This window comes from Octopus bimaculoides, chromosome 28, assembly GCF_046866305.1.
Source record: "Octopus bimaculoides isolate indiv1 chromosome 28, ASM4686630v1, whole genome shotgun sequence".
NCBI lineage: Eukaryota > Metazoa > Mollusca > Cephalopoda > Octopoda > Octopodidae > Octopus > Octopus bimaculoides.
In genome coordinates, this window is record NC_142955.1 from 23,791,720 (window position 1) to 23,802,927 (window position 11,208).

Genomic DNA, 11,208 nt, shown 5'->3' on the forward strand with positions numbered 1-11,208 from the left:
GTTGTCATCGATTTAACTTAGCGACAGTCTTGTTTGTAGTTTGGATTTTAGGGTGTTATGGTTACGATGGTGATGATACTAAAAGGTGTTGATGTTGCAATGATGGATTTAGAGGTGGTGGTGAGGGTTGCGTTGTGGTGGAATGATTGTGGGGGTATCAGCGTGCTACTAGTGATGGTGATGCTGTAGGGGGGTAGAATTGGTGCTGGTTAGGGTGGTGATTGTTGGGGTAGCAGTTGTTGTTGTGGCGGTGTGGAGAGATATTAGTGAATGATTTTTTTTTTGCTGTGGTTTGTGGTTGGGGGACATGTTTGCCCTGCTTTTATAGGGAGTTCATGGCTCAAATTAGTATGTTTTGAATAGGATTTGATTGGTAGAGGATAGTCACATGACTGGTCTTAGAAATTTTCGTATGTTCTCCGCTACTTCCATGTGCTAGTATCTAGTGACAATGTTTGGAGTCGTAAGTTAAAGCTGACATGGGTGACTGAGCAAGTCTAAACAATCAATGCTCTGAATGTTTGCCATCAAATGTTTGTAGAGAATGAACACATGATTAAGTTTATAACCTTTTGAACGTTTCCCGCTACATCGATATATGCCTTGAATTTCCACAAATATCTACGAGAAAACTGGAAACGTTACTTAGATGACTGCCTAATCCTATGGACGTACACATTTGAACAACTTTTAGATTTCAAAAATCTAATCAACCATATAAACAGTAATTAGCAAAATGGATATTGTCTTTTAAGTAGTATCTGTTTTAGTTCTTGAAGTCTTTTATATACAGAGAGAGAGAGAGAGAGAGAGAGAGAGAGAGAGAGAGAGAGAGAGAGAGAGAGAGAGAGAGAGAGAGAGAGAGAGAGAGATGTATATGTATACATATACATGTATATGTACACGTATATGTATAGATATAGATATATATAGATATAGATCTATATGCATACATGTATATGTATACATATGTGTAGATGTATATATATATATAGGTGTACATCTAATATGTACACATATATAAATGCATACAGATATCTATACATATATACACCCATACACACACACATATATATATGCACACAAACACAGACATTAGTCATTTGTTTTCTTATCCAAAACTACGTCAAAAGTATTGAATGGATCTTTAAGAAATTTGGAAATTATATTCTATGCATAATGGCCATAACCCCCATGAAAATTCATATATTTTTGATGTTGATGAAATTTTAACCATACAGATTACACACAAATAAAGTAATACTTCTAAAATCTTTTCTTCTTAGAAGTTATAAAGACCCCTTCATGGGAACTTCACACCCACAATTTAGTCATTTTTCCTAAGCAAAGACGAATACAGTTGTACCATTGGTAGCTATAGGGTCACCCGAACATAACAGATGAGCATTATTTGTAATTCAACGGTACAACAGTGTAAGACTATCCTTTCAGATATACTTACATTGTGATTTCTGCAATGTGGTGCATAAATTGTCAAGTAAATGTGACTCATCTTTGCCTCCACTGATTCACTTGCAAAGTGATGAGTAAAATTATTTCGTTGCAGACCTCCTTTGAGTCTTTTTATTACCACTGCGACACATATAGTCCCCACACATTTCGATACTGTAATGACAGATACTTTCAGAGAGAGAGAGAAAGAGAGAAAGAGAGAGAGAGAGAGATGTATATGTATACATATAGATGTATATGTACACGTATATGTAAAGATATATATATATAGATATAGATCTATATGCATACATGTATATGTATACATATGTGTAGATGTATATATATAGATGTACATGTAATATGTACACAGGCATACAGATATCTATACATATATACACCCATCACACACATACACATGCACACAAACACACACATTAGTCATTTGTTTTCTTATCCAAAACTACGTCAAAAGTACTGAACGGATCTTTATGAAATTTGGAAATTATATTCTATGCATAACGGCCATAACTCCCATGAAAATTCATATATTTTTGATGTTGATGAAATTTTAACCCGAACATAATAGATGAGCATTATTTGTAATTCAACGGTACAACAGTGTAAGACTACCCTTTCAGATATACTTACATTGTGATTTCTGCAATGTGGTGCATAAATTGTCAAGTAAATGAGACGCATCTTTGCCTCCACTGATTCACTTGCAAAGTGTTGAGTAAAATTATTTCGTTGCAGACCTCCTTTGAGTCTTTTTATTATCACTGCGACACACATAGTCCCCAGTTGGTAACATTGATTTCAAGGCCTTTCCAGATGAGAGACTGGCATTCCACTTAATGTCTATGTTCCATGCTGGCATGGATTGGAGAGTTATTAATGTAGAAATATGGTATCGTAGCTACTAACAGTTGAGGGTTGCATAGTCTAGACGGCGTTTTTAGATTTCATTATTCTCTTTAACCCGGGCAAAGCCGGGTATTTCTGCTAGTTATAATTATATTTTTATAATTATATACTTAAAAATTAATTTTACCGATATAGTGGGTTTTTTATATATTAACCACTGATATGATCATTTTAATGATTATATCCTCAAATTATAAGTATAAATAATTTTGAATACTCAAGTCATCATATTATGATGCGTTACTATATTTACAACGTATGATTTCTGACATTAACCTCATGGCCGAGATGGGCGACTAGATGTAATGCATACGCGGGAAATTCATGTACATATTGGTCTCTGTACGCAAAGATTTATCGGTATGTGTATGTAATTTTCTCTTATATATTGTCGGTGTATCTCAACTGAGGGGTCTAAAGTAATCTTTATTACAGAGTACGAAATCTTCAGATATAGGATTCGGCCTTGGGTCATAAATACAGAACAAATTTAGCCGAAGAAATTTTTCTGCGCTGATGAACGGAAATTTATATATCGTTGTTATTTATATATCGTTGGCGCCAAACGCGTGACTCCAAACCACCAAATGCTTGTGCTTCCCTTTGAATTTGCAGATGCATTTCTGTGCCCAGATTCGCATCATTTTGTACAGAGCTTCCAAGGTAGATGAAAGAATCGACAACTTCAAGTAACTTACCCTTAACAAAAAATTTATTGGGGTTGCAAACAGCACCACATGCAGATTGATGCATTACGACAGTTTTTTTCAAGTTGATGGTCAAGACAAAATCATCACAAGCTGAGTCAAATGCAGATACAAAAGATTGCAGACCTGTTTCAGAATGACCTGACTAGATCGCAGTCGTCAGAGAATAAGAGATCCCTAATGAGTGAAGTAAAAACCTTTCTTGGCGCGGGTGGGGCATTTGGGACATGCGTATGATGTGTCCCTGTGGTGGTTTGGTGGTAGTAATGGCAGTGTAGTGGTGGCATTTGTGTTGTGGTGGTAGTAAATGTGGTTTGTACTTGTTATTGTAGAGGTAATGGTTTATGTGTTATATGTATATATATATATATATATATATATATATATATATATATATATATATATATATATAACTGAGAATGTGTGTGCGTGTGTGTGTGTGTGTGAGAGAGAGTGTGCATTTCTAAAACTCGAGAACTACCCAACCGATTTCATTCAAATTTTACACATACACTATTTGGGGTCTATGGAGTGTCAAGGGCCAAAAACATTTTCAACTTCTTGCCATGACACTCCATGGACCCTAAGTAGTAGATGTGTAAAATTTGAATAACATCCGTTGAGTAGTTCTCGAGTTTTAATGATGCACACATACAACCACACACAGACAGACAGAAACACATTCTCAGTTTTATATATACTAACAGGCGTACCTGTCGTTTCCCGGGACAGTTTGTTAAGTAAGCCTGTTTGGTCATTAGACCATTCACGGATGCACCTCTGAATTGAATGAAAGAAATCATAATGGTAGATGTTCCCTGCGTTGCTTGATTTATTTGGCGCAATAGTGAACATGCAGAGTCACACGCCCACAGAATTATCATCGTTTTCCATTGGGACAATAGGTCGATCTGTAAAAAAAAACCGGCAGTATTTGAGTTTATTTTCCTTACCACATAACTGCTGACATGTGCTGTTTAGCAGATGGAAAGGTTGAGCCTAAAGATATAACATAAAGAGAAATAGTATTTTTGCCTGCTGTTTCGCTGGGTTGCACATACAACATTATCTGAACAAAACATTTGATGAGTGGCCTGTGCAGAAAGGATGAAAAATGTAGTATCTGTTGCCTACCTTACAATTGGGGGCACTCAACGGAGAGCATACTGTGAAGATTACGCAAATGAAATAAATAAGGTAGCAAGGGTATGGTTACCTGATGTTTTTCCTGTTTGCCGCATAGAGCAACATCCGTTGTTGTCTTTCCCTTGTAGTCTCCGTACCGCGCGCAGCAGCAGTTGTTGCAGCATCTCTTGTAAGTCGAACTGCGCGTTGTGCTACAGTCTTTGCAGCACGTGAAACAGCATTTGAGGAAGCATCTCCTGTAAGTCGAACTGCGCGTTGTGCTGCAATCTCTACAGCACGTGAAACAGCAGTAGGGGAAGCCTTTCTTCTTCGGCGTGCTGAACGTTGCTCGTTGCTCTGGGAGGCTCGTTGCGCAGCAATACGTTGCAACCGATCACAACGCTGCTCTTCACTTTCCCTTCTTCGCGCTGAAGCCATCCTAAGTGCATTGAGAGAGCTCCCCCTGGCGGCGTCCTCGGCAGATTCATTTGCACGCACACGTTTACTTTTCTTAGCGAAGTTATAAAATTATCTTATATGTATGTATGTATGTATGTATGTATGTATGTATGTATGTATGTATATATATATATATATATATATATATATATAGTTACTCTTTTACTCTTTTATTTGTTTCAGTCATTTGACTGCGGCCATGCTGGAGCACCGCCTTTAGTCGAGAAAATCGACCCCGGGACTTATTCTTTGTAAGCCTAGTACTTATTCTATCGGTCTCTTTTTGCCGAACCGCTAAGTTACGGGGACGTAAACACACCACCATCAGTTGTCAGACGATGTTGGGGGGGGGACAAACACAGACACACAAACATATACACACACACACACACATATATATACATATATACGACGGGTTTCTTTCAGTTTCCGTCTACCAAATCCACTCACAAGGCTTTGGTCCTCCCGAGGCTATAGTAGAAGACACTTCCCAAGATGCCACGCAGTGGGACTGAGCCCGGAACCATGTGGCTGGTAAGCAAGCTACTTACCACACAGCCACTCAACTATTTATTGAACATGATATACATTTTCTGTTATTAATTTATATAACTTTTATAACATCTTCGCTGCATAACGTCCATTTCTGTCATTTCGTTTTAACATATATTTGACTTAACGTTTTTCTTGCAGAATCGTTGGAACCCCAGAAAATGCCTTGTGGTATTTCTTTCGGCTTTTTACATTATTTGCTCAAATCCCGCTGAAGTCAAATTTGCTTTTATCTAGCCAGTATTAATAGGCACATGGCTCAGTGGTTAGAGCGCCGAGTTCACAATCACGAGGTATTGAATTCGATTCTGGACCGGGCTACGTGCTGCTTTCTTGAGCAAGACACTTTTATTTCACGTTGCTCCAGTTCACTCGTTTATAGAAACGAGTCGCGACGCCAATAGGACCAAATTGATTCGGCCTTTGCCTTGGATAACATCGGTGATGTGGGGAGGAGAGGCTGGTCTGCATGGGTGACTGCTGATCTTCCATAAACAAACTTGTCCGAACTTATTATACCTCGAAGAGAAACTTTCTAGGTGAAATCTCATTGTCATTCATAAACAAAGCGGGTCTTTACCCTTTTTATTTTTTCTATAAAATAAACTATTGGTTCTTTTTGCTAGACTTCTATGTAACGATCAAGTACTGGGATCGATGCTATCGACTAAACACTTTCTGCCAAAACTGATTGATGACTTGTGAAAATCGTTTCTGCTCTGCTTTTTGCGTTCTGTGTTCAAGGGTTCCGTAGGGATTACTTCGCTCGTCTTCGTTTAGTGATCCGTAAATTAAGTACTGTATCAGCACACTGAGATCGATGGACTCAAAACTGTGCAAATATTAGGAAGGCATTAAAATCCTCCTCCTCCTCCTCATCATCATCATCATCATCATCATCATCATTAGTAGCAGCAGCAGCACCGACAGCAGTAGGAGCAATGTCCTAGCATATGAACTACAATTCATAAAAATCATAGATCCAGAAAATCAATTGATCGTAAGTATAACGTGTGTATGTGCGTATGTGTTTGCGCGCGTGTTTCATATGTGTGTGTGTGTGTGTGTGTATTTGTGTGTACACAGACATACATACACTAACAAGCATGTATAAACTTGATCTGCATCTGACAAACCAATTTCAAAGGACAGCTTAGATGAAGTATTCCTCGATACACTAGCTCAGCAAAAAATTCAGGATTTGAAATGACTCTAATGTGAGGTCTGTAAGAACCAATGTGAACCGGAATTAAAACATCAACAACAATAGTATAAAGCGCAGAGAACATTAAGTGACGCAGGGAAGAGCAAAGATATACACCACGTGATTATCTATGAGGACCAGGCGATGGCAACGAAAATGAGTGAAAACATATTCAAAACCCTGAAGCTTGTATATAATGTTCAACAGCCTCGTCCCAAACCTGTGAAACTGTGTCAGTGACAAGGTCGCAGATAGCGCGACGAAAATTGCTGTACTCTTCCACCACATCTTTCTCTCACTCTTACTTCCTGTTTCTGTTGTGCCTGTATTTCAAAGGGTCAGCCTTGTCACACTGTGTCACACTGAATATCCCCGAGAACTACGTTAAGGGTACACGTGTCTGTGGAGTGCTCAGCCTCTTGCACGTTAATTTCACGAGCAGGCTGTTCCGTTGATCGGATCAATTGGAACCCTCGACGTCGTAAGCGACCGAGTGCCAACAACAACATATTCCATGAGGTTCTCTTGTTCCATTACATAGGGTAAACTTTCATATTGTATGTATATTCCAGTAGTTTTAATTCTGGTTCCAAATAACTCCATCAGCCTTTCCTTTCTCTCTTCCTCCAATAAAACCGCTCTTTCGTCGGGTTCGAACATCTCATAATTCAGTTTGACTCCTATTAGATTTTTCAGTTTTGTTAATTCTTTATTTTTTTCTATCTCTACATCCTTTAGTAGAAGGGCTATAATAATAATAATAACAATAATTCTTTATTATTATTTTCGTTCCTCCTGTAAACCAAAATGGACTAATCTTGGTTATACAGTAACACACGCGCACTTATTTTACATAAAACATTAAGTTTTACAATAAAGAAATCGAAATAGACTAAGCGATACGAAAACACCGAGATTTTATTATCAATATTTAATCTGGCCATTGTTACAATATAAATTTATTATCGGTTGTTAACTCTTTCTCTTTATTGAACGCACGGTAAGAGAAAATTCATTTTCCTGCAATTTCTGATTGGTTTTGTCGTAAACTCAAACAAATCATTTTGATAGTCTTTTTCTTTTTTTGTTACTTACACACACGCACACATATACACGCATTATATATTTCTTTTAGTTGTTTATTTGCTAGCGGCCATGCTGGAGCACCGCCTTGGAGGGGTCTTTAGTCGAACGAGTCGACCCCAGGTAATATCTTTTTAAGCGTTAGATTTATTCTATCGACCTCTTTTTGCCGAACCGTGAAGTTACAAGGACATAAATACACCAACATCGGATGTCAGACGGCGGTGATAGGACAAACGCAAAGACACCCCTCTCTCTCTCTCATATCCATTATGCCACGGGCTTCTTTGTTTCCGCCTGCAAAACCCGCTCACAGTTTTTTTTAGTCGGCCCAAGGCTATAGTAGAAGACACTTTCCCAAGGTACCACGCAGTGGGACTGAACCCGGAACCATGTAGTTGGGAAGTCGGCTTCTTACCACACTGCCATTGATTTCAAATTTTGGCAGAAGGTTAGCAGTTTCGGAGGAGGCAACAAGTTCGGTGACATCAACCCTCAATATTCTACTGGTACTGTGTGTCGACCTGAGCGGAATTTGACTTCAGAACATAAAGACGGACGAAATGCCACTAAACATTTTCCTGGTGGGATAACCATTCTGGCACCTTGTTACTTTGCGTACTTACATATATAATGATCATTCCCTTCGTATGCGAAGTTCAGATTCTCTTCATCGTTAATAATACAAGATATAAGGACGCTACTAGCGTTCGAGGATTCTTTTTTTCCGTGTGTGTGTGTAATGGCCGCAGCCTAAAGATCGAAATAAAATATTAAACCTGTATTTACCTTAACTGTCTGTAATTTTGTGTTGTACTGCATTACAGAATGTCTGTAAATTTGTTTTTTAACCAGTGTAAAAGACTGATGCGAACTCCTTGTTAGGGTACATCAGCAAAGCTGTTAATATATTATAAAATTTATTACTATATTATTGTGCTTGTATATACACCTCTTTATTGCAGTTGGCGTTTTCCTTGTTGCTCTTGTAAATATAATTTCGATTTGAATAGTCACGATGTGTTAGCTGAACATGTATGTATGTTCCATTTCTCTTTACCGACCCAATGACTAATTAATATAACAGTTTCTGTGGGTCTTTTCCGTTGGTATCACAGTTTGAATTTTTAAAAATTAAGTGAAAATTTTCAAATTTGTAAATTTTCACATTGTCTTGGTTTTTTTTTTTTTTTTTTTTTTTTTTTATTGTTTCAGAATAATTTTAGAAACGTGTTACAAAGGTTTAAAATTTGATTTTTACCGTCAGTGCTAGCTTCCGCATTCTTTTTATCTCGGATTTCTTATTAGACAAGCTAATTTTTTTTATTAAACAAACTGTACTCTATACTATTATAGTTCAGTTCATGTAGAGAAAATTCGAAGACCTCAGTTTGATAAACTCTAAGAGTTTATCAAATTGGGATTTTCGTACCTCCTGCGGCACATAAACTCACAAACATACGAGTTCACCATGAAACGGTTGGTCTGACAGTGTCATCGTTTCTTCCCTCGTTTTTACTCGGGGTCCTTGCGCTTTTTATTTGAGTGTTGGTATCATCTTTCGAGTTAATAAACTCAGCAATGTGGTTCACTGTTCTGTCGAAAGTCATAACTAATTTACAGAAAGTGAAAGTAGGCCTTCTACAAATCTCACACAAAACTGAGCCGCTATTCTGATACGGCATCTCGTAAGGAAATACCTGTCTGATATCGCGACCCACTCCTCCGAAAAATCACTGTTCATCTGAGCACTCTTCCACGGTTGTATTTACACCTTGAAAAGACTGAGAGATGAAACCGTCATCCTAGGACCGCCTATTTGAATTGGGTTGCAGAACAGCTCCTCCGTATATATTTCACGAACATAGCCATTTTCATTTACAACTGTGCAGTGACTGCTCCCCAGTTCTTCAACGCAAACGGAACAGAAGTTAATTCCGTGGCCCACAAATAAAGTAAAAACAGTGTAGCCCTAAGAGGGTGTCACCTTCCAGCCATCTATCTTTTCTGGTAGACACATATTCATGGCATCCTTTTTAGGAGCACTGCCAGTAAAATTTCCCGCGAAGCCTCTTCATCTGTCGTTTTGTGCATAACTTTTTTTTCTCTTTTAAGGATAATCCCACTTCTCCTGCAATTAAAAAAGCGCATCCTCCTCTGTTTTCAATTTCTCCATACTCGAAAGGTCAAACGGAAACGAATCATTTAAACTTTTTCTTTTTAATTTTAGGTTGCCAGCAACATCTCTACGTTAGATTTTCTGTATTGAGTACACATCTAACATCATTAGAAAATGGAGTTTTCGTGGATTCGTTCTGCCTTCAGTGACCTTAAGACGGTGATAGATCGTTTTCAAAAGCAGTGTCATCGCCACTTTTCGAATATTCGTGAAAAATTAAAATCTATGTTGACATGGAGATAGTGGAACGTTCTCACAATTGATCTCTTAATAATTTGATGATGGAGATCACACTGCGACCTGTGTTCGGACCAACATGGAATGCTGGTACAGAAAAACGTGTTACCATCACAAAAACCGCAGTTGCTGCAATCGTTATTGAACCGGAAATCTCTAATCCTCGCTGTTTGCTCGGCGTTGCCCGCTATGTAAATACGATATCTCTATATCACATATCGACATTTTGTTTAAACGTAAACTGTTTTTGTTTCTAAACGTACTTCCACAAATGTAACCTAGATACAGTGTTGCGGAAATGCATGTGTGTTGAAACCGGAACGATAAATCGTGACCGGTTCACTTTATCAATTAGTTTGGTCTGATGTTCATTAGTACAGATATTCAAACCACCACTTAAATTCTCAGTTATTTTACATGAATACACATACAATGTATATATGCTTCACTATGCATTGTGTAGCATGATGCATTTTACATGTTTAATCTTTTACGTAAAGGTAAATTAAAATAACTTGTACAATATTTCGAGTAATAGTCTTTTTTTTTTTTTTTTTCGTCTGAGACAACAGTCCAGATTGGTTTGAAAAATTTCTTACCCACATTTTGAATTTTTCGTCGACCATTTCGAAGCTGGTTAAGAAATTTTTTTAAAATTTTCATTTTAGCAGTTATGGTTTTCTCTTACAAACCTTGATTTTGATGCTAGATAAAAGATTTTAAACTGTAATGTAAAAAGATTTTAAACTGAAATGTGAATAAAACTATCGTCAATATCTTAAATTTTGTGTTTTTTATATTACGTGCATTTTGTGTATGTATGTATGTATGTATGTGTGTATGTATATACCTGTGTGAGGGTTGGCGGGTATATATAATTTTTTCCACTGGTTTAAGCCATAGGCTGTAGCTATACTGTGGTGCCATCTTTCAGCGTGATTTGGTTTCGTTTAACTTTCTTTTTATGAAATGGTTAGATGGAGTTGTTTCTTTTTTCTTTCTGCGTCCTGCCATGATAAGGCTTTATCCGATATCTCATAAAAATTTGTCCAGACTTTCTTTCGAAGCCGTTCTCATCGACTACTCGCAAATTTCTGAGGTTGTTTAGCAGTGTTGATTACTTGTAGACCTCTTAAAACTCGAGCTGTTGCAGTACTGGGCCCTTCTTCTAGACGAAGACAACTTACTTCAGGACAGTGGAATGGTAAATGTTGAATTAAGAACATGCATGGGGGGGGGGTCGTAATGGATGGCGCATTCGCATGAAATCAATAAAGCGTACG

General features: G+C 37.7%; 1 long non-coding RNA gene across 1 annotated transcript; it reads left to right on the forward strand.

Annotated features, from left to right (window-relative positions):
• Nucleotides 1–7,294: 7,294 nt before the first annotated feature.
• On the forward strand, nt 7,295–10,708 carry LOC128251144 (uncharacterized). Its single transcript, XR_016238747.1, has 2 exons — nt 7,295–7,426; nt 9,740–10,708. It is a non-coding gene; the product is annotated as an uncharacterized LOC128251144 (long non-coding RNA).
• The last annotated feature ends 500 nt before the right edge of the window (nt 10,709–11,208 follow it).